This window comes from Rhinolophus sinicus, chromosome 15 (genome assembly GCF_057876585.1).
Source record: "Rhinolophus sinicus isolate RSI-liver-muscle chromosome 15, RSI-T2T, whole genome shotgun sequence".
NCBI classification, from domain to species: domain Eukaryota; kingdom Metazoa; phylum Chordata; class Mammalia; order Chiroptera; family Rhinolophidae; genus Rhinolophus; species Rhinolophus sinicus.
This window is the reverse complement of record NC_142515.1, coordinates 53,279,866-53,304,323: the sequence shown is the minus strand read 5'-3', so window position 1 is coordinate 53,304,323 and position 24,458 is coordinate 53,279,866. Positions and strand designations below refer to the sequence as shown.

At 37.1% G+C, this 24,458-nt stretch overlaps 1 protein-coding gene across 1 annotated transcript in view; it reads right to left on the bottom strand.

Moving 5' to 3' along the window:
* Positions 1-2,933: 2,933 nt before the first annotated feature.
* The window catches only part of LRMDA (leucine rich melanocyte differentiation associated), a 1,027,260-nt gene continuing 1,005,735 nt past the window's right edge, over positions 2,934-24,458 (bottom strand). Inside the window, exon 8 of the mRNA XM_019745989.3 lies at positions 2,934-4,747. The gene's annotated coding sequence lies outside the window, so the exon portion shown is untranslated. The remainder of the gene's footprint in view (positions 4,748-24,458) is intronic.

Sequence of the window (24,458 nt, the reverse complement as noted above, 5' to 3'; positions counted from 1 at the left end):
AATGTCTTGCATTAAGAACTATTAAATAAATACATTCCCTATTAAGTGGGCTGGAAGGCCAGGCTAAAGATTACACACACATCTGCTGTCATCCATCATGCCTTAATGCCAGTTAACCATCACTTACCGGCTGCCGTTAACCAAGCCGGGCTTTCCCACCAGGTGATCTCGGTTACCACCTGTTACTTTGGCTGGGTGAGAGGCCTAGCTGTGGGTTTTTATTTAGCAGAAATATTTGACTTTGGCAGATTGTTAAAAGAAATAATATTTCAAAATAATGCCACAGAGCCATATTTATGAAACTATTTGCACAGTGTAACTGAGAAGCTAGTTCTCCTTGCCCATTATAAATCACTCTCCAGCCGGTCAGAAGATGTTTGCCAAATATTTAGATACTGCAAGGATCTGCTGCAGAGATCATTATATTAAAGGAATTAGAGTCATCAGAAGGTACTAGTGTAGGAAAACGCTGGCAGCACAAAAATCAAATGCAGAAATGTGAACCAGAACTGGAGACCGAAACCCTTGACTTGGAGGGCAATGCAGAGAACAAAAGGAGAGTGAGAAAACCCGCACCAAACCAGGGAGAACCGCCCTGCCGCCCCCTCCCCCTTCCCCAGCTGGAGCACACGCATTCGGGTGGCTGCTCCTATGTTATTATGGCACCATCACTTGGTCAGGAAAGGATGTTTTTAAGTTTTCTGAACACTTCCACTGGCTCTGTCCATTTGTCGTTACCATTCTGGAGTCGGGGCATGACAAGGATTGGAATTGACGTACATCAAACTCTGCATGTCCTGGAGCCGGCCTCGACGGCTCTGTCACTGTCACGTCCAGCTCCATCACTCCTGGACGCTCAGTGCCTGCGCCCATGACACCTGTCAGAAACTTTCAAGTGTCTGCTCATTTCTTCATCACAATTGCTTGCCCAGCCTGGACAAGGAAGGGATGACATTTGGGGTGAGGGAGAAATGGGCAGTGCCTTCCACTTTCTGCCTCCTGCAAATGTCAGTTTGGGTTTTCTCTCAACATATCAAAGTTTTGACCCAGTCGCCTTGTTATTTAGAAGTGCATGCAGTGGCAACCAGGTTTGAAAACAATGTGGGAGAGAGAACTTGGGCAGACATCCTTAGAAAATGATGCATTGTGAGGAAGTTAAACAAAAGAGGCAGCACAGGAGGCTATCTTTGCCCTTTGGAAATGTGCTGCTTTGAGAGATGGGTGGATGCACTCAAGTCATCTGCACACACGGATTCCTTTGCATTATGTTTTTTTCTCTTTTCATTCAAGTGGAATAATTTGGCTTATGAGATATCCAAATTAGCAGGTTTTCTTGGTGGAAGGTTTTAGTTGTCTATTGTTTTACTTCTTCTTAATAATGCCTACATTTTAATAAAGGATGGAGGGGTAAAAATACAGTCTTAATTAAAGCCAATCCTGCACAGTGTTGCAAGCTCTTACGGACGCAGGTCTGTGATTCACTTCTCATTATCATAATTTGGACAAATATGTAAATGAGGAAGTCCTGCTTCCGGTCCATTCACATTTTTTTCTCAGTGGTTTTAACATACGCAGAGGAGCATGTCACCAGAACCAGAGTTCTCTTGCCCGTCTTTTACCAGGACAAAATAAGTGTTTGGTTTTTCTTAGTCCGTCTAAGCTATTATAACACTCCCAACATGTCCAACAGTAAAACTGTGTCATTCTGCTGATTCATCTCCCATCAGTTTTCAGTGTGCTTAAACTCTTGCTCTTGCCATCAAAATGTCGCCCAAATCTTGTGTGCTGCTTTTTATTTTATTTTACTTTATTTTATCCCCCACAATAAATAATTCTCTTCCATTTACATCAGAAGATGTGCCTTCTCAAAGCAGGGCATTCAGTTGGGGCTGATAGGGCTGGCTTCTTGTGGGGTAGTACCTAGTCAACTGTCCTCAAGGACTAGTGATTGCTGAGCTGTCCTGTGGGGTCTGTGCAAACAAATGCAGAAGAAGGCGTGAAGGCTTTGGGGTCAGACATGGTGGTTGACACCAGGTCTGCCCCAACTCTCTTCTGAGCCTGGGGCTAATGACCACCCTTTTGTCTTCTACCCCTGGATATAGAAAGGGAAGATAGAATCATGATTTGCCTTGCTCGTGAGAACTTCTGAGGCCCACATGAGATAATGGTTATGAAATTATTTTGAAAAGAATAGAGGTCACATTAGTACAGAAAAGAGGGAGTGTTTGGATAGTAGTACGAATATATCTTCTACATACTGTGAATGGGTTTCTATGACCTGGATTTCCTCACCAAGCACAGAGAAGCAAATGGACCCAGGAGCGATGCTTGTATGGTGGTGCTGACTAAATTCTGGAAAGCCAAGGAGTAGAGACACACAACTCAAGTAGGGAGACTATAGAAGATGTTCTGCGTACTTGAACTATTCTAGGTTGGAACAGGAGGTTGCAAAAGTATCCAGGTAACTTGCACAAAATAGGAGAACTATTTGTACCCAGAAATGAAAATATAACAATATGACTACAGGAGCAATAGAGAAAGTAGGGGAGACTTTCCAGGCTTTCTCTAGAGGGTAAAAGGGAAATTGGGAGAGGAAAGGAGGATAAACCCATAACTCTAAAAGGCCCTGGGGCTGGGCAGAAGAGCACATCAACAGCAACGGTTGTCTTTGCAGGGCAGCTGTTGGCCCCTCTTGGCTCATACCAAGGGCAGCACAGCTTGGAGGCCCAGGGAATTCAGGGGGAGGAAAGCAAACCCATGGAGCAGACACCTCCCTCCATGTCTAGGTATCTAACATCAAGTAGCACTGGCTCTTACAGAGTGCAAGATTCCGAGGACGGGGAAGGACTTGCTGAGAAGGATGGGGGCAGTTCCCAGGCTGACATCTGGACCATCAGCCCCTCAGACAAAAATTTGCAAGGCCTTGGACAAATGGGCATGGCTACAAGGCCTTGTGTGTGGACAGGCAGGTCAACACGAAAGAGGTCCTTAAACCCACACAAGCTAGCCCCATCCTGCAGCTGGCTGGGGTAACAGGACTCAGTGCCTGTTTGTGAATGCAAGGAGATGAGCAGAAACCATTCTCTCCCTTGCTCCATATTCCTTTCTGGCCCAGAGAATGGAGAAGGTCACTCTTCAGAAGTAGTGCCTCTAGCCACCCCAAGGGAGGAGTGAATCTGATGTGGGAAATTGGGCTCCAGTCTTGGCATGTGCTGCTCTGCCCCTCTGGGCTCTCTTTGTATGCTGCTTGTCTGCCTGCCTACAGGACATTGATTTTACATTGTGTTGAGGTTGCCAGGAAGTAGGTAAGCCCACAGGAACAGAGCACCTCGACCATGCAACAGGCAAACAGACTATACAATCTCAGCCGATGCCATTCCACATACTTGAATTTAATTTTATCAACAATAAAGATGATATTTGGGTCTCTATCTGACTCCTATGTCTATTTGTCATTGCTTTTGATTCCTGGAGGGAAGTGTTATTGGAAATCTTAATTGGAGATTCTTGCTGGTAAATCAAATGGGTCCTCTCTCTAGCAACCTCTGAGGGAAGTTGGAGAGCACTGACATCATAAATAGAACTGTAGGAAGTGATTAAGAGTGATCACAGCTAAACTCTCAGAGGCAATGCATGATTATAAACTGTGCGTTGACCTTCTAATAATTCTCCCCATATTCCTCGTAGTGACTGTACTATATTGGAAATGACTTGTGTTAGAGGTAGATTATGCCAACATCTAAAAGCAAAATTTAGTAAGTGTAATTGTGAAGCTGTGAACTTAGTTCTAAAAAGCAAACTTTACAAATATACAATAAGAAAGTACAGCTAAACCTAAAGGGAGACACACTAAATATAAATAAAATTAGGGTTTACCAGTAATCTCTGTGATTATAAATGTGAATGCCAATCAGAAATTCTAACGCAGAGATTAGAGTTCCATCCTATTCTGCCCTGGTGGAACCACTCCTAGAATTTTAAGGTCAGGTTGAATATGACGCTGAGTAGGACATAGGGAAAGCTGGAGCAGGCCCACAGGAGACAAAGCAGGATGGTGAGGTGAAGGGACCATGGGAACTGAAGAAGGGGCTATTCTAGCTCCTGGAAAAGAGGCACAGGAGGAGGCGTGATGGCCATCTTTAGATATCCAAGTGGCGTCCCCGTGGAAGAGGTTGCTAGCTTTGTGTCTATAAGAGGACAAAATGGTGACTATTAGGAAGAGTGTCCTAACAATTAGATCTAATTGGAATAGAATGCCCCCTATACAGTGACTTCGTAGTTGTCAGAGCATAGTAAATACAGAATTCCCACATTAGGTAAAGAGTTGAATGGGGTGAAGTATTATCTAGGTATCCAGCTCTGATATGCTGCCATTCTAGAAATTATTCCTATAACCCTTAGCACAGACTTGAATTGTCATAACTCTTTAATTCTGAATGTGGATTCTCTTCTCCTCTTTCCTTACTCAGGGTGGCTGACTTACTGCCTTACACTTGCACGTAAATGTGTCCTGAATAAGTGAATTGCAGACCCTCAAGTACTGTGGATGACAGTGATCAGAGGCTCAATAGTATTTGCCTAGTGGGTTAATGAGCAAAGTATGTTAAGTATCAGCAGAGTTTCTTTTCTCTTTCTCATACTATTTATTAACACAAGCAATTCTTCCTAATTTGGTAACAGTTCTCTTCAATATTCTTCACGTTACATTGGAACACAAGGTGCTGAACCGCCTCGAGACATCTGAAGTCTGAAAAAGAGAAATATAGTTTACATTTTACAAAGGATGCTCCCATCCATTATTTCTTTATAATCTTCAAAATAACACTCTGAGGTTGACATTTTCCAAATGAGGAAACAACGCCCCGTGATAGGAAAGGACTTGCTTGGGGACACAAAGCCAGTAAGTAGCAGAGCTGGAACCAAGGACAAGGTCCGTGAATTCTAAACTGCATGCTCTTTCCCCTGTATGTCAAATGCCTTCAAAAGGTCCTCTGTGAAAAAAAGAAAGGTTGCGTGCTTCTATCTCATTAAGTTAGGAAAACCCACCTACTCCTCGTTTTCCCACGTTATCTCTCTCCTGCATTCAGTAAAGCCAGTTGTTCACAGAGCATATGACACTCGTTTGCCTGGTTGCTGAGCTCATGGTGATGCTCTGTGAATATGACCATGACATAACTTGTCTTTATAAATATCTATTCCTTGCTGGCTTGTGAAACTACTTGCTTGAAGTCTGAGTCTGTTTGGCAGGGCAGCTGTAAGTTGGCACAGTTACCCTAGGCTAGTCCATTGCAAGGCACCTCACTTAAAAGGGGGCAGGAAGCTGGTGCAGTAGTTTAATACCAGGACTGCTGGCAGCTCCCACCTTGTGACCTGGGATTTCAAGGTGATCTGTGAAGAGAGGCTCTTTGAAATATGATCAGACATGCTCTGAGGGTATGCTTGCTGCTGCTTAAGTGCTTTGGAGAAGGGACATATATTAAATGTGTTCAGTACTTTCCTTTCCTCGTCAATCACATCTTCTCTCCCTGTTTTCTCCTTCTCCTTTCATGAGGAAACAGCCAAAAAGTAACATGTTCTCATAATAACCAGATGAAGTTCATCGCATTAATTCATTTAATAATCACGAGCACTTACAATGTGCCTGATGCCAGACTAAGTTATGGAAATCCAGAACGGAAAAATGCTGTTTATGCAATCAATGAGTTACACTCTATGGAAAAGAGCAATTAGGCGAACAGGGAAAATAAAAGGTTACTAGTACTATTACTGAGGTATTTACAAGGTGCTAAGATTGGTATTACTGAAGAAATTATCGATGGAATATAAATGATAACCTATACATAACAAAAAACTTTCCCAAGCAGAATAAGAGTAGGCCTACAAAAGACTCACCACATATCAGGTAAATTCATGAAAAGAAACCAACACTTAAATATATAATGAAGAAATTTAATTTTTTTTAGTAATTGTCTTCATTTGAATAAAAATTTCTAGCACAAGCAAATAGTGATCATTTCTGGAATAAAGCTTCCCCTCCTAAGAACCTTAATTATTGCTTAAATACTTTCAATTGTGACTATAGTTCATTATAGAACAAAGTAGTGCCATTTTTAACATTTTGTATTTTCCCTGGAGTTTCTAGTTGCCTTTATTTTATTCTTGAAGTGTTTTTTACATTCCTTTGGCCTTTTGCAGATAGCCTCCTGGTTTTTCCTTTGAGAGGCTTTTTGAAATATCATCCTTTCCTTTCTCTTGAGTTAAATCCACTGGTTCTTTGTAGCTCCCCTCACAACACTTCCATTACAGATCATTGCCCAGAACATAATTACATGGCCAGCTGAATGCAAAAATAAAATTCAATTTGTCATTAATTGACATGTATCCTCAAGTAACTTTCTGTGTCAGTTTGAATTATGTGCAGCTGCATATAAGAGTATAATAAAAAATAAATGTAACTTAAGCAAGACAAAAAATTTATTTCTCTATTACAAAGGGAAATTTGGCAGTACAGAGCTGGAATAGTGGGCTCATATCGTCATGAGGGACATAGTTTTCATATTTCTTTTTCATGATCTTCCACCTATGGCTTTCATTCTCAAGGAAGCCAAGGAAGGCAAAATGAATGTTAGAGCTGCAGCTACCATGTCTACAAATTAGAAAATAACAAGAGGGAAACAATCTCTCTCTTTTAAAGATATCTCCTTGAAACCCCCTTTACAATATATCCATTATACATCATTGGCCAGACCTTGGTAATATAGCTCTCTGCTATAGCTGCAAGGGAGGCAGAGAAATGTTTTCTTTTTTTTTTTTTTTTTTTTTTAGCTTAGCTAGAATATGTCTAAGTAAAAACTGTTTTTCATTGCTGACTTAGGAAAAAAAACAACAACCATGAATGGATCATTGTGGGGAACAAATTTCTATTTCTTCCATGTCTGAAAATATCTTTACTTTGATCTCATGTTTGTTTCATATTTTGGCAGAGTATAGAATTCCAATTGAAAATAATTTTTCATCAGAACTTTGAATGCATTTTTGTACCATCATCGAACATTTCCTGTAATGGTAGCAGGCTAGTCCTACAGAGGTTTCATACTTACCTGATTTATTTACTTATTTTTTTCAGTCTCTGCCAACTTTTAGTTCTTTATCCTTGATGTTCTGAAATTTCACAATAATTTTTCCACTTGTTTTCATTCATCATATCCTTTAGCTCTTCAAAATTTTGTTCTATTATTTCTTTGATTTTTTTTTTATTCACTTCCTATATCTTTTCTTTCTATAACTTCCATTAATTGACTGTTAGGGCTCTTGGATTAGTCTTCTGTCACTTTTTTTGTCATATTTTTGTTTCTATGTCTTTCTACTTCATTGAGGAAGGTATCCTCGAAATTTTTTTCTTTTAGTTCTTCAACCCAATTCTTCTACTGATTTTTTTTGGTATAATATTTTAATCATCAAGATCTCATTCTTATTTTCAGCATCTTCCTTTTTCATAGCACCCTATTATATTGTGAATGCAATATGAGCCTACATGTCTCTGAGAATATCAATAAAGCCTTTTTTGGCTATTTCATTATTGAATTTCTCTATTTCCTTTGAAACATTTTATTTGTTTATGTTAGAATCAATCTCATGTCATATTTTATTGTTCAAATATTTAGTGAGTCTTGATTTTCCATTCACATCTGAGAACAAAGACATGTAAGAATTTCTGTTAATATAGCTCATGAAAGAAGCTCCTAATACTGCCAACATTATGAAGTAGGAGAACACACACACACACACACACACACACACACACACACACACACACTTGAGCTTGAGGATAGGAAAGGAAAATCTGTGGCTTTCAAAAATATAAAAGAAACTCAAAGGCACAGCTAAGTATAAAATTAAAAGGCAAGTGGCCCATAAGAGTATCATATTTGATTATAAGATAAATGCCTAGGGACAAAGGTTTTATGATCAACTCCCTTAAGCATGACAAACTGATTCTGGTCACCTGAATAAGGCTCTGAGCCTGGAAGGACATGACATAGGATCCAACCAATTGCTCTGAACAATATGACGTAAAAATCTTTATCCACACGAAATTGGAAACCCAGGTGTACACAGTGGAAGAAATAGAAGTTAGAATCCACACTCCACTCCTACTAGGGAAGGAATTATCAGCAGAAAATAAACCTAATATCTGCTGTGGAATTGGTGATGGCCACAGGGTCTTAGCAAACACAAATTTAAAATTGTCTAGTAGAGTTATCCACAGCATAGAGCATCAAGTGCTATCTTGGCAAACAAATATCAATAAAAAGAAGAAGGAAGAGGAGGAGGAGGATTATAAAGGAAAAAAATCATAATGAGATTCAGAAAGCACAACAAACAGAAAAATTAAATCCCAAGAACTATAGGTCATAAACCAAGTTGATAGAAACAAAAAAAAAAAAAGGCAAATCTGGCAGAAAAATGAATTTCTAAAACTAAAGAAGACATAGCTAAAATTTTCCAATTTTGATGAAAACTGTAAACCCACAAATTTGAGGAGCACAACAAATTCCTAACAGAATAAACAAGAAACCACACCACTGTGTATGATAATCAAATTACTGCAAACTAATGGTAAAGTGAAAATCTTCAAAGCTACCAGAAAATAAAAAGCCACATTATATACAAAGGAATGAGACTAGAAGGACCACAGATCAGAAATGATGCAAGACAGCACAGTGAAACGACATCTTTAATGTGGTAAAAGGAAAAAGTGTCAACCTACAACACTATATCCAGTGAAAATATCCTTCAAAAAGGAAGGTGAAATAAGGCCATTTCTAAACAAGCAAAAGCATAGATAATTCATTGCAAATAAAACCACACTATAAGAAATAAGAAATGTCAAAGGGAAGTTTTTCATGCTAAAGAATAACATTTCCAAATGGAAACTCAGATTTATACAAATAAATAAAGAACACTGGAAACTCAAATTTACACAAAGAAATGAACACTGAAAATGGCAAACAGGCGAATTAGAAAAATATGTGTATAAACCTTTTTCTTATTCTTAAAATTTCTCTAAAGATAATTTGCTGTTAAATAAAAATGCATTATGCATTTTATAAATATATAGAAGATAAATAACAATAATAGCAAAAAAGGATAATTTGGGAGATGGAAGTATCATGTGGTAAGGTATGACATTGCATTGGAAGTAAATTTAATTAAAGACATACTCTGACAGTTGAAGATTATTATTGTAATCTGTAGAACAACTGCATATACAAAAAAAGAGGCAAGTTGGAATACTAAAGCTATTAAATTAATCAATAAGAACAAAGGAAAAGACAACATAGAAACAGAGGAAAGATAGTACAAGTAGAAAGCAAATTGCCAGACGATAGAATTAAAGCCAAATATACTGATAATTTCATTCCATGTACATTGTCTGATACTCCACTAGAAGGCAGAGAGTGTTCATTTTTTAAAAAAAGCGAGGAGAACCTATACGCTGTGAATAGAAAAATAAATTTACATACAGAGACACAAGTTAAAAATAAAAGGATGGAAAAAGCAAATCATACAAACACTAAAATAGCTATATTAATAACAAAGTAGATTTTAGGACAAGGAATATGACCTGAAATACGGCAGCACACTTAAAAATTGAAGATAACAAATGCATCAAGAATAAATAATCATGCTTAATGTGTAAACAGTATCTAATAACAGAGTTTCACAATGCATAAAGCAAAAGTTTACAGACTAAAGGGAAATATAAAACTTCACAATTACAGTCAGAGACTTCAACATTCATCTCTTAGTAATTAATGAAAATGTATATATAGAATCATTAAAGATATAGGAAACTTAAATAAAAATATAAACCAACTTGTGTTAGTTGACATTTATAGGACAATATAGCAACAATAGCAGTAGACACATTCTTTTCAAGTGCACATAAAACATCCACCAGACTAAAAGCTAAGCTCAAACACTTAGAAGGATCAAAGTCACACAGAATATATTTTCTTATACATACACATAGCAAATAAATACCAAAAAAATAATATGGAAAATACCCAACTATTTGGAAATTAAACAAGGTGCTTTTAAATAATCAGTGAGTCAAAGAAGACATCGCAAAGTATGTAATTAAACATTTTTAAAAGAATGATAAAGAAATCACTGCATATCAAAATGTGAAAGATGAAGCTAAAACAGTATTTAGAAAGAAACGTATTGCTTTAACTACTTATATTAGAGAACGCAGTTTAAAAATCAATTGCCTAAATTTCCATATTAGCAAACTAAGAAAAGTAACTCAAAGTAAGTGAATGGAAGAAAATAACGAAGTAAATATGAAAATTAATAAAGTGAAACACATACACACGAGAGAAAAAAATCAATGAAACCAAACCTGGTTCTCAAAAAAGATAAGAAAAATGATTAACTCCTAATAAACTCCTGGATCATAGGTTAGCAAAAGGAGATTAGTGGGACAACCTATAAAATATTAGGAAGTCCTGTACATTAAAAGTATTGTCCAATGTGAATTTTCTGGTTTTGATAACGTAATTATAGTTACATAAGATGTTAACATTTGGGGAAGCTGGATGAAAGATATATAGAAACTCTTAGCATTATTTTTTGGCAACTTCTTTGTAAGACTGAAATTATTTGAAAAAGAAAACGTTTTTAAAAAGAGAAAAGAAATTCATTCTCTGAAAGACTCTGTTAAGAAATCAAAAGGGCAAGCTGATGATTAGGAAAAAAATATTTGCAATGTATACATCTGATGAAGACTTGCATCAAGAATATATAAAGAAATTTCACAACTCAATCTTAAGAAGACACATAAGCCAATTAAAATCTTGCAAAATATTTGAACAGATATTTCACAAAAGAGACATGAATGTCCAATAAGCACATGAAATCATGCTCAAAATTACTACTCACCAGGGAAATGCAACTAATATCACAATACTTTAACACTGCATTTAAAAGTGATGGCTAAAATTTTAAAAGGCTGCCAACACTAAATATTGGCTTACATGTGGAGAAACTAAACTCTCATACATTACTGTTGGAAGTGTGAACTGGTATGTCCTCTTTGGAAACGGTTTAGAAGTTTTAAATGAAGCTAAACATACTCTTACAATATAATCCAGGAATTACACAGATAAGTATTTACCCCAAAGTAATAAAAATATATATCCAAAAAAGACATGCATTATTCAGAATACCTCAAGCAACAGTAATTAAAACAGTGTTGTTCTGGCATAAGAACAGAATATACACTAGTGAAATAGAATAGAAAGTCCAGAAATAAACCATTTTATGCATGTTCAATTGATTTGCAGCAAGGGTGACAAGACCTTTCAATGGGGGAAAAACAGTCTTTTCAACAACTGGTGCTGGGGAAACTGGATGTCTAAATGCCAAAGAATGATGTTGGACCTTACATTATATACAAAAATCAAATCAAATGGGTCAAAGGCTAAAATAAAAAGCTATCACTATAAAACATTTAGACAAAAGCATTAGGAAAAAATCTTCATGATATTGAATTTGCCATGATTTCTTGGGTATGACACCAAAATACAGGCAACAATAAGAAATATAGATAAACTGAACTTCATCAAAATGTAAAACTTTCCCCAGATCACACAAGCAGGGAAAGTTCTGAAGAGGGTACGCTGCTGGCTTTGAAGGTGGAGAAAAGGGGCCACAGCCAGGGATGGAAGCAGCCCCTCAGAAGCTGGGAAGGGCAAGGAGACAGAGTGTCCCCTGGAGCACAGTCCTGGGACCTCTTGTAGACTTGTGACTGCCAGCACATTAAGATAATAAACTTGTGTTGTCTTTAAGACAAAAAAAAAAAAAAATTAAAACTTTTGTTAAACAAGCGACACTATCAAGAGAGTGAAAAGGCAACCCAGAGAATGGAGGAAACTATTTGCAAATCATATACTGGATAAGGAATTAGCATACAAAATATATAAAGAACTCCTACAACTCAAAAAATTAAAATAACCCATTTCAAAAATGGGCAAAGGACTTTAATTGACATTTCTCTATATTTGAATGGCCAGAAAGCACATGAAAAGATTCTCAGTATCACTAGTCATAAAAGAGATGCATGTTAAAACCATAATGAAATACCACGTCATAACACTAAATGGATATAATAACGAACAAACAAACAAAAAACAGAAATTGGAACCTTTATGTATTGTGGTTGGAAATGGTGCAGCTGCTGTGGAAAACAGAATGGCAGATACTCAAAAACGTAAACATTGAGAATTACCACATATCCAGCAATTCTACTTCTAGGTTTATACCCAACAGTATTGAAAGCAGGAGCTTAAACAGATACTTGTACACCCATGTTCATAGCATCATTATTCACAACAGTCAGAAGACTGAAACAACCCAAATGCCCATCAAGATGAATGGATATACAAAATGTGGTATATACAATGGAATATTATTTGCTTTTAAAAGGAATGAAATTCTGATACATGCCACAGCATGGAATGAAACTTGAACACATGCTAAGTGAAATAAGCCAGACACAAAAGGATAAATATTGTATGATTCCACTTCTAAAATGAGATACGTAGACTAGGCAAATTCATAGAGACACAAAGTATAATAAAGTTAAGAGAGGCTGAGGGAAGGGGGGAAACGGGGAGTTATTATTTAACGGATGTGGGATTTCTGTTTAGGATAATGAAAACGTTCTGGAAATGAATAGTGGTGAGGTTTGCACAACATTGTGGATGCACTTAATGCCGTTGAATCATACACTTAACAATGGTTACAAGGGTAAATTTTATGTTATGTATATCTTACCACAATAAAAGAGTATGAAAAAATGCCCCCAAACTTGAAAACAGGCAAATGTCATGAAGGGAAATGGGTAAACAAATTGTGGTATCTTCATACATTGGAGTACTACTCAGGAATAAAAAGCAATAATGTGGATAAATCCCAGAAATTTAATACTGAACAAATGAACCCAGGCACAAAATAAGTATATGCTATATGACTCCATTTATACGAAGTTCTGGAAAAAGCAAAACTAATCTATGGTGACAGAAATAAAGCAGTTGAGTAGGGTCGGGGTTTCTGATCGTAAAGGAGTATGTATAAGAGACCTTTTAGGGGTGATGGGAATATTTTATAACTTGATTGGCATTGTGAATATATAGGTGTATGTATTTGGCACAATTATTGAACTCTAAACTTATAATGAAGGTATTTATTGTTCTATTGTATGTAAATCATACCTTGATAAAGTCGATGAAAGAAAGGAAGGAAGAAGGAAGGGAGGGAGGGAGACAGGGAGAGAGGGAGGGAAAAAATCACCCAGCTATAGCAATTACAATAGGGTAATATTGATTTTAAAAAAAGACAATTATGCACTTTGAATAAGAGAGAGTCTAGAAACAATTCCACACACATAAAGAAATTTGGCAATGACAGACATGGTATTGAAAAGGAGAAAAAACATGAAGTAGAACAATAAACCAGCCATGCAGTCAAAACGTTTAATTCTATATCTGCATCACACCAATATACAGTACATTCCAAAAGGATTAAACACCTAAATATGCAAGACAATATTTTACAGCTTTTAGAAGAAATGATAGAATAACTTCATGATTTCAAGGTATTGCAGAATTTCCTCAGACACATCATACCCCCTGCACGTCTCCCACGCACATATGATAACATTAAGACATTTGATCATATCAAAATTGTAACTATCTCTCCCAAAAGACAATAAATAAAGTTAAAAGGTACATCACAGACTCACAAAAACATTTGCTAACACATTAAAGCCAAATTTTTGCATCTGGATTATTCAGGGGATCCCAAGAGTCTTAGTACAGTTTTGAGCTTTAACCTAACCAGAAGTGCAAGGTGCTGCTAACATAACATTAAGATATTTGAAAAGTTAACTATTTATATTTTAAAATATTGATGTATTCCTGATTAAAATTCAACCTAACTACGGCCTTGTGCCAACATCTCTCTTGTTGATTTTCAGACTTCATAAAAAGTTTCCTCAGCTGTTGCTCAGTGATAGAAAGAATTGCATTTATAATCCTGGTCTTAAGATCCTCCGAAGAAGGAAGTTTTGATGAACACATGGCAGACAGTTTGCACATGACCCCATGAGAAAAAGTCTAATGGAGAGAGATCAGGTGAACTAGGTCACTAACAAGAGCTTTCCTCCACTATGCCATTTTCTGAGAAAGTGTCATTCAGAAACTGTTCCCCCCAAATAAACTTAAAAATTTACTTTTCAAACCCACAAGAGTAAATAAGTAGAAGAGCAATGTAAGAAATTATACTGCAAAATTATATATTTGTAACTGTGTAGCATTTCAACTTCGAGAGTCATTAAAGCTTAAAACTTCATTAAGACTTGAAACACTCTGTATAATGAATGCTACAAATTCCCAACGAAAACGACTTATTTTTCTTCCTCTCCACATTGTTGGATAAGTTGTTTTGTACATATTTGAGCTCATGTTGATACATATATACAAATTCATGATCATCTTTTTTATTAAGTACTTCTTTTAGCAATGTTATACCATCTGCATTAGTCAGGGTTCTCCAGGGAAACAGCCGACAGGAGATGCTCCACCATCTGCAAGGTGGAGACTCAGGAAAGCAGGTGGTGTAATATAGCCTGAATCTGTACGTATGAGAACCAGGAGAACCAATGGTATAAAACTCAGTCCAAGGGCAGGAGAAGGTGAGAGGAGCACTGAGGCAGAGAAAAAGGGGCCAATTCTGCTTTTCTCTGCCTTTAGTTCTAGTCTGGCCTTTAGTGGGCTGGATGAGGCCCACCTATGCTGGGAAGGGAAATCTGCTTTACTGAGACCACCACTCAAATGCTAATCTCATAGACACACCCAGACATATTTAACCTGGGTGCTCTAAGGCCAGTCAAATTGACATACAAAATTGACGATCACAGCGTCCATCTTTGTTCTTACGTATAGAAAAGAGAGACAGAAAGAGAGAACTGGTTCTAGTTCTAGTTCTCCTTCGGTGGGAAAAATAAGAGTTTATAATTAGAGGGGAAAGGCAAATATGGGGACCCATTCTTCTCATATATAGACATAGATAAACAGAAGGACTTTCCCAGTTTCTGGCAAACTGTGTAGAAGAGTAAACAACTTTCATGCAAAGAACTAAAACCCATTGGAAACTTTTTTTTAAAAGCTAAATGTGAAAATACAAAGTTAAGAGAAGCCATCATAGATAAAATTTAGCCTTAAGTAAGGAAGCTAGATGGAAGCCACAGTTTAGAGTTTTTAGCTGTAAATTAAACCACTGTTGAGTGTTGACAGGACTAAGGATTTTTAAATATACATCAAATAAGTGATGTCCAAATCCCTCCCAATCTCCCCCAAGGGGAGTGACCCAGGCAGGGTTGGGATTACAGTGGTCTGAAATGGAATTTCTTACCCAAGGCAACTAGAGACATCAAAGGATTTAGGAAAGTAAAGGTCTGGGTAGAAGTGTCAAGGCCCAAGTTAGAAGAGTTAAGCCAGGAGGAATGTCTGAAAAAGTACTAAAACTTAATAAGAATGAATGGCCAAAATTAGAAGTGGCAGTAAAGTCAGACATACAGCAAAGAATATAAGGTCAGAGGATAAGAACAGATGAAACACAATGGAAGCAAGAAGGGAAAGGGGAGTTTCTGAGTAATTACCTAGAAAGCATGCTGGTCTAGCTTACAAATAGACAGGGCACGGGACATATATTGTGGGTTGGTTGGCTTTGATACTTTAAAGATAGTACAGAATGGGTGAATATAGGAAAGTGGTGAATGATGTTGGAGCCTGAGCAAAAGGAAAAGTTTTTATTTAACATTTGATATCTTGGTCATCATGATTTTTTTTTGCATTAATTTGATATTTTTAAGATGCTGCATTAAAATATTATTTGTCTTGCTTACTGAGAGTTTTTGTGCCCACTTACAATTGCATCCAAGGTGAGTGTCTCAACTTGCCTTACCCTAGTCTAGCCCTGGTGAACAAACAGAATTCAGAAGAAATGTTAAATTCATGCCTTCTAATTATGGTGAATACATAAAGCAAGAGAAATAAATGATGATTACTAAATGAAAACATGACACATGAGAAATACCACCCATGAAGTCTAAACAACACTGAAACAATATACAACTGAGTATATGGACTTAGTTATAAAATGGTGACTAGTTTTAGAGTCCCCAGTCCAGGAATGATGCAAATATCATGGTCTGGTCTGTTTCAAAGCAGTCATCTTGAGAGACTATGCCCTGATTCCAAGAATGGAACTGATCCCCTGAAAGACTTCCAAAATTTATTTTTTGAAAATACCTTCAGAGTTCGCAGTTTACCATATAATTACTTACACTTGGGTAGCACCTTATTTTGCAAAGCATTTTCATATACATTACATCTCACAAAATCACTTAATTCCCAGTTTGGAGAGACATTGGTCATCCCTTCTATCTTAAGTGGTGTTAGCCTTAGCTGTCTTTGGACAGGTTCCGTTTTATCTCTTACCCAGCACAGAAACAGAAGGCCAGAGAGGAGAAAAGTGAGGAGCAGAGCAGACAGAGAACCCTGGTCATTTGGCTCTGGTGCCCCATTCGTAATCATCCTCCTAGATGGAGTTTTCCCAAATTTTCAACATAACTAATGACAGCCCCAGTGAAAGGCAGAAATCAGGATGTGGGATTTCCAGCCTACTCATTCTTGTATTATACTATGCTAAGTGTCCATATAAAGTCTTCAAAATCTTAGATCATAGAAAATATTTTTAATTTGAAGGTAGCTCGTGTTTATTTATAGTGTGCTTTAAAAAAACAAACAAACAAACTTATTCCAGGGAATGAATTGGGTCATAGAACTTTGCAGTGCCATTTTTTCCTTTTAGTGCCATAAAGCCTCACTTTATAAATGACTTGTCCAAGAGTTTTAAAGTTTGCTCCAAAAGACAAGTTCCAAAAATGTGTTGACAAAGATCTCCATCATCAGGAAACTGTGGACTTCACAAAGTACAAGGATGCCTTCCATAGAGATATCGCAGTGGAAAGAATACGGACTCTAGACCTAGACAGCTTGAATTAAAATCCTGGAGATGTGCCCCATTCTGCAGCAGAGAGCCTTTCAGGCCTTCCTTTGCATGTTTTTAAAATGGGGATAAAGGACTCACTTGATGGAGTTGTTGGATGATTAAATTAGTTAATACAAGTCAAAAGTTTCTACAGTATTTGAGCAAGTGATAATTCTCATTACTTAACGAGATTCATAAATTCTGCGCCCCATTCCTGACAGGAAAACATGTCCTTATTTTACCATCACCAATCAAAGTTTGAAAGGTTTGGATGTTAAGTTACAAAGTTAAAATACGTTAGTTCTCTCCGTGCTGGATAAAATCCTTTAAGAATGTCTGAGAAGAGTTAGTTTTATAAATAGTGTTACTGTGCTTTTGAATTTCTCTCTAAATCTTCCTTTAATTGCATATATCTTATAGTTCTCATGATATGCAAGCGTTATAATAAAGATTAGACCTTTGTTTGTAAATTTTTAACTGAATGAAAGAGAAGACCTTCCACTTCCACACGTTCAATCTCTGCTACAGAAGGCCTTGGTGTGTCCACAACCAAATCTATACAGCCTGCTGGACGCATGGGTTATAACTGGAGAAGCAGGCCCCGTAACGCTGACACGGCATCTCAAGTCCATCCAAGGTGAAGTTGCATGTCATCTTGTCAATATGTTTCTTGACATTCATTTCCCTTTCCTGTTTCGATCTTAACTCACTGTCATTGCCTTATGCTTTCACACTGTACATTGTTCTACAAATGAATGAAGTAGTTTATTTGTTTGATCCAAGTTATAAAGAAAGGGGGTGGGGGTGGTGGAAAATTTTCAAATGAAAATTCCTTTGATGAAAGATTCATCCTGTTTAATGTGCAACAGAATGTCTACAAACATAGCCTAATAGACCTCTGTGCACTGGAAACAGTCTTTCATTCATTCATTCATTCATAAAACTATTATTTATAGAGTGCCTGCTACATGCAAGGCAACTTTTAGGCTCGGAGCAGAACAAGTCCTTCCCTTTGTTTGGACAATAAATGACAAAACAAATAAATATGTACTATGTCAAATGGTAAGTGCAACAGAGGAAAACAAAGCAAGGTAAGTGGAATGTAATGGGTGGTGTGTGTGTGCGTGTGCGTGTGTGTGTGTGTGTGTGTGTGTGTGTAGCATGGTCTGAGAAGGCCTCTCTAATAAGGTGGCATTTGAGCAAAGACCTGACCGTCAAATACAAAACCCAGAACCACAGTGTGCTCATTGCAGACCAGTGTGGCTGGAGCAGAGAGACTGACGGGAGGATGGTAGGGATGATATTTGCATCAGTTTTTGCTTCACTCTCACAGCTGGTGGGACACAGATTTCTCTAGAGCAGATCACACAGGGCCACATAGGGTCTTATAAGAACTCCGGCTTTTACTCCAAGTGAGATGGGAAAACACTGGAGGGAAATGAGTAGGGGGCCCACAGCCTGTGATTTAACATTTTTAAAGGATTGCACTGGCTTTTCTGTCAAGAATAGGCTGTAAGAAGGCAAGAGTAGAATCAGGAGACAGGAAAGGATGTAGCTGGAATTATTAATCCAGGTAAGAAATGAGGGCAGTTTGGACCAAGATGCTAACTCTAGGTAAGGTTAGATTATGGTTCCATTTGGAATTAATGACTCACTGTCCTTTCTGTGCCTTAATTCATGTAGTTCTTTGGTCAACTCTCTAACTTGGTGCCTAACACAACTTATAATAACTATTTGTGTATATATTAGTCTCTTCCAGGCAGAAGTAGTCCAAAAGTAGTTGTCCGCTTGTATTTCTAATTTCTAACATACTGAAAGTACCTGAGAAATATTTGCAGAGTGAGGTCATTGGTGTACAACCTTTAGAGACATGGATTAGCATAAGTTTTAGAGAAAGTTTCAAAACCAGATAGGACCATGGAATTATTTGGAAAATATTTCTAGAGAAATCAGTGACCCAACAGTGATGGGACCGAATCAAAAGTAAGTGCACATGTTAGAGTTTTAAAAAAATTTTTAGAGCCACTTTGCACTTATAAGAGTCCTCCATATGTATTTTGGCTAGTTTCTTGATGACCACATTTTAATAAAAATGCCAACTGTGGTATCTGGGTAAATGTTGATATCACAAAATAATTCTTGGAAAAACAACTGCTGTGTTATATAACATGCAATGTGCTTATGCACACATGTGCATAAATGAAAAAAGAGTAAAAAGTCCATAATACTATTGCTCATTAAAGGGGTCCATAGACCAAACTAACCAAGAGAGAATTGCAAAATCCATTTTAATATATGATAAGCCAATATCGTGTCTCTATATTATACATGCAAATATTCGTAAGTGTAAAACTATTAGCCTTGCCTAATAAACTGGAGTTGAAATTTTGTTTATTTTTCCAGTTAAAGGTAATTTGCTAAGCGGTAGTGAAACCTAACTTGTAAAGATATCCACACTGACTCTCTTCTGGTGATAGGAACCTCCACCATCATCAGACATTCTTAGAACTTCAAGGAATGTGCTGATCATTAAGTCCACACCTTTTACACCATAGTGTGATCCTTTGAAAAAGGACATCTGAGTGGGCATACTAAATAAAGCTTTAAAGATGGGGAGGGGATTAAAAGTGTTGCATCAGGAGGCCTCCCTGCATTCACTGTGTTTGAGCAACGCAGTACAAGCCAATGTGGCTACAGAATATATATGTATATATTTATATAATAGCTCTGTAGATAATGGGGTCAGTTTTCGGAAAACACCTATTTGTATACAAATGAAGAAATATGGATGTTGAGAATACAGTAAATAGGAAAATATAGATATATCTACCAATAAATCCTGGTTTTATATACTAACTATCTTTCATGTACCTATCTTTATTTGGGTATCAAAGACAACTCTTGAAACAAAATTGCTCTCTATGGTATACTTTAAACAATGATCTTTCTGTGTTCAAATTAGATTTTCCAGGTGTAAAAAGGGAAGTCAAAACATCATGACCCTGTTGCACCAGAGCTAGAGCAAGTCAATCAATGAATATGCTGAATATCAAAGAAGGGCACAAAACAGATATTAATTAATTAGGTATGAAACATACATTTTTCTACGTAACATGGTAGCAGGAGTAAAAGCTGACTTACTGTGGAGTTGTTAGAAAAGTTAGAAAATTATTTACAACATAAGTAATAGGAATTCCCTACTCAGATCCTGAAATCACACACACATACACACACACACACACACACACACACACACACACACACACACACTTTTTCAGGATATTCAGGAGGACTTAATAACATTTTCTAATAAGCCAAGTAATTTAAACATTTTAGAAGATTTTGTTGCTGTCACTGTTTTTATTTTAACTAAGTTATAGTAAATCCTGAAGAGCTGTTTCTATCATAATCAGAACTTGAAAAACTTTAATGTGGGGTGGAAGTTAGAGTAAATTTTATGAAGAATGATTAAGTTAAATAGTAATAACATAAAAATTAAAACAATATGCTGTACCTGCATGTTAAATTCATTTCAATCTTGCTTCAAATGGACTTTGTTTCAGAGTATCACTTAAGTATTGTTATTTAAACTACGATTTAATAAATGTAACCTTTGTGAGTGGATGATGCATATTAATTCTTAGCTATTCAAGACTCCACAACCTGAAGGCTCTAAATATTGTTAAGCACACCACACAATGCCTTTGTCCCTCTCATTATAAATACTCAAATTGGAAGGATGATGTCGAAAGGAAATTATCCACAGTGCCCTTCAAATTCATTCCTGTTTCTAAAATTGAAGAAATTATTCAATATGGAGAAGGAAACGTTGATATAAAGTAATTAATGTGACAGAATATAAATATTATTTATGCAATATTCTGCATCTTAATGTAGGTTATCCAGCTGAACTTAGATGTTATCCATTCTTCCTCTGAGTTGAACTATCACTTACCGCCTTCAGATTGGGGCCGTCAAATGCAACGGGCAGCATCTTATCCTCACATAAAGGCCTTCGCCATTTTCCTTAAATGGGGTCATCTTGTCAAGACACCCACCTACCTCTGAACTTAATAAATATGTGAAGACTTGGCATGAACATGATTTTCTCTCTTTGATCAAACTGTCCAAACAAGTTTTCCCCTTATCCTTCAGCTGCTTCAGCAGCTTGGGAACTAACCTTAGGAATATGACATATAATTTGTGGAATATTAGACACAGCCATCGTCATCTTTGTCCATATGCAGCCATCACATATGATCATTTAACTCTTTTGGGCAGAGAATCTTGTAAAACATTATTAAGTGAAGGTACTCTTCACTTTTATCAAAAATGATTCCATGTTGAGAAGAAAATATGGCGACACACTACAGTGCTGAGTACAGCCACCCTTGTCAGAAAACTGCCTTTTCCTTCCTTTCTCATTATTCCTTCAGCTTCCTATCTCTCCCTAGCCACTGAGTCCACACTTTAATTCTGCTTCAAGATCTGCTTTGTGCCTTTCTTTGGCCTCATTCACTTCATTACTGTTTATATCATCCCTACTTGCCCCCAGTGCATTCCATACTTAGAATTTCCTTTCTTAGCAAAATTCCCTTGTCCTAGGTTGCATGTTCTCCAGGCCACATTCCATGCTACTTTAGAAAAATTACCATATGCTAATCTGTTAATACATACGAATAACATAACTTATTACTACAAAATGACAAATTAACATTTAGGATTATAATTACCCAAAGGACACCTACTACTTCTGGAAAACTTCAGGTAAACTTGTACAAAGACAATATTTTTGGACAGGTAGCTGTGTCTTTTAATGTTCTTCATGTCCCTTAAGTGTTTGGTGATGCATTCAAAGTAACATACTGTACGCCACCAAGGCTGACGGTCTGTTTGTCACACAAACATGTCACCAACATGTTCTGGGCTCCTCTGGTCTCATTTCCCTTTCCAGGGCTTATTCACAGTAGCTTACAACATTACAGTATTTGGACAAGTTAGAGAGACCAGAATCAAGTAATGGTAACAGCGTTCTTTAGTGAAGCCTTCTCAGAAACAGAATTGGGAGAAGCAGATGGTGAATGTCACATTGGATCAGCTGTGATGGATGGACAACATGGAAGAGTCTCAATGGGCCCCGCGTTGTCCACCCTGGGCATTGGGCAGTGACGCAAATCTGACTTAGGCTGCTCTTGTGAGCAGCAACTACTGAATGCTGCTATTGTTTTTAATGAAAAGAGCCTTGTGGATTGTTTTTGATCTGCATGTTAACAAAAAGGAGAAAGACAGCCAAGTTATTTCTTAGAAACAGCAAGAAAGACATTTTCCCTTGGAAATGTGCAAGATACATCTCTCTCGGTAAACACACACAGACACACAGACACACACAAACAGACAAAACAAACAAAAACAAACAAAAAATCCTTTCATCTAGAATCTGTGGTTTGTTTTCTTTTATTCCTTAGTATACATGAATAGTGAAAATGCACAATGTCAGACGTGCAGTCTCATTGAGTGGTAATCTCTTATAATGTGCCTCTATTTAAAGCAACAAACAGATGGAGGGTTTATGAGCAGGACTGGTAAAAGTAAAAGCAAATGATTATAATAGTTGTACTTTTAATAGGATTTCCCACAATCTAAAACATTATTCCCCAAGGAACAAATTGTTCTATAAAATTATGTTACTTAGGAAAGAGACAGTCCACCCTGACTTTGCTGAGGCAACAGAGGACTCCAGGATGGCCTTCCATTACAGGAGGCAAGTCAGATCAGTGCTCTGGGAGGGAAGTCACGGGGACGCCATGATGCCCAGAAAAAAAGCTCAGTGGAATAGGGTAAGAGGCAGAAAGATCCAGGGGAGACAAGAGGTATGAAATATGTATGAGCTTTGATTGAATTTATTACTTTCTAATTCTCTACTTTGAATATCAAGGTTTGGGACACTCCTATGGATTTAAGATAAGCATGCGACATTGCTTCCTCCTCTAATCAGACAGACCAAAGTCTAGCTCTAGCACAGCAAATCTTGCTTAACAAAAGGTAGAATTGTAAACAACCCAACACTAATTATCATTATCCCTTTTGAAGAGAAACAAAACTCACTATAATTCTATCATTAAGATGAATATACCTTAATTATGGCCTTTACGTAAATTATAATTAAAGCTAATCTTAATTAAAGTTATTACACCATTTTGGAAGAAAATAAAGCACACAAAGAGAGGGAAACATTGTGGTCAATAACTCACTCCAAAAATATTTTTTTGCCTCCAAAGCTCGCATTGAGGGAGACATTCCTGCGTATGATACAAATGGTTCTGACATTAAGAAAAGTAAACAAGTAAGAAAAATAAAGATGGAGAAATTCTGTGGTCAGTTCACAAGTGCTTTTTTATTGTTTGAGGCAGGGTTAAAGCCTTTTATAAAGACAAGGATATATGTGCTGTTAGATTGGATATGACATTGGACTAGTCTAGCTGCCCTCTCACAGAACTCTGGCTGCCCGTAATATGCCATGGACAAAATATGTGTTGGTGCTTCTACACAAAGAACTAGGGTGGGACCTAATGCAGCTAATTTAAATCATTATCCCAATGCTGTTCTTTCGATCAAATAAGTACTCAACTCTGGTTATTCATGGATTTGAGAGATAAAGGCAAACATTCAAAATCCTCTATTAATGGTCTTGAGGATTTTGATCTAAATAGCTGATGACCAAGGGTTATATAATCTACAAGAGGGACTCCTGCCAGACTCAATGCAAGTCATTAAAAGACTGCGTTGACTTCATAGGCCAGACGGCATGTAAATGAGCTAGAACTGGGAAAATAGGTTCTTCTTGTGTATTTCAGGGACTGTGACTCCCCAAAGAGTTTTACAATAGCAACTCTCTAGTCCTTTGGTACCTCTAACTTGGAAGGATTCGCTCTCAGGTTTTTTGTCCTTGACCTAACCTAATACCGGGAGATCCAGGACAATGAATACCGAACGCCTGGTCTAAATAGAAGGAGCAAAAATAAATGCTATAGTGCCAAGAGCAACCAGCCTTTCAAATATCTTCTAGAGTGATTTTACTGGTGTAACCAATATATTAAATGCCATTATAGCCACAGAACCAGTATGATCATGCTTGTTTTCCTTGAAACATTAGTGCTGGAATACAGCCAAAGATGCACAAAGACTATCGCACAACCTATGGATTTCATTTCTGAGACGTCCTGAGAAAGGTACCAAATTCAAAGGGTTAGTGTCTCCTATTAAAAACTGGTCTGGTGAATGTTTTCTACAATCTTTCCTTCCTTTTTTTAACTTCTACCTTCCATTCTATCTTTTAT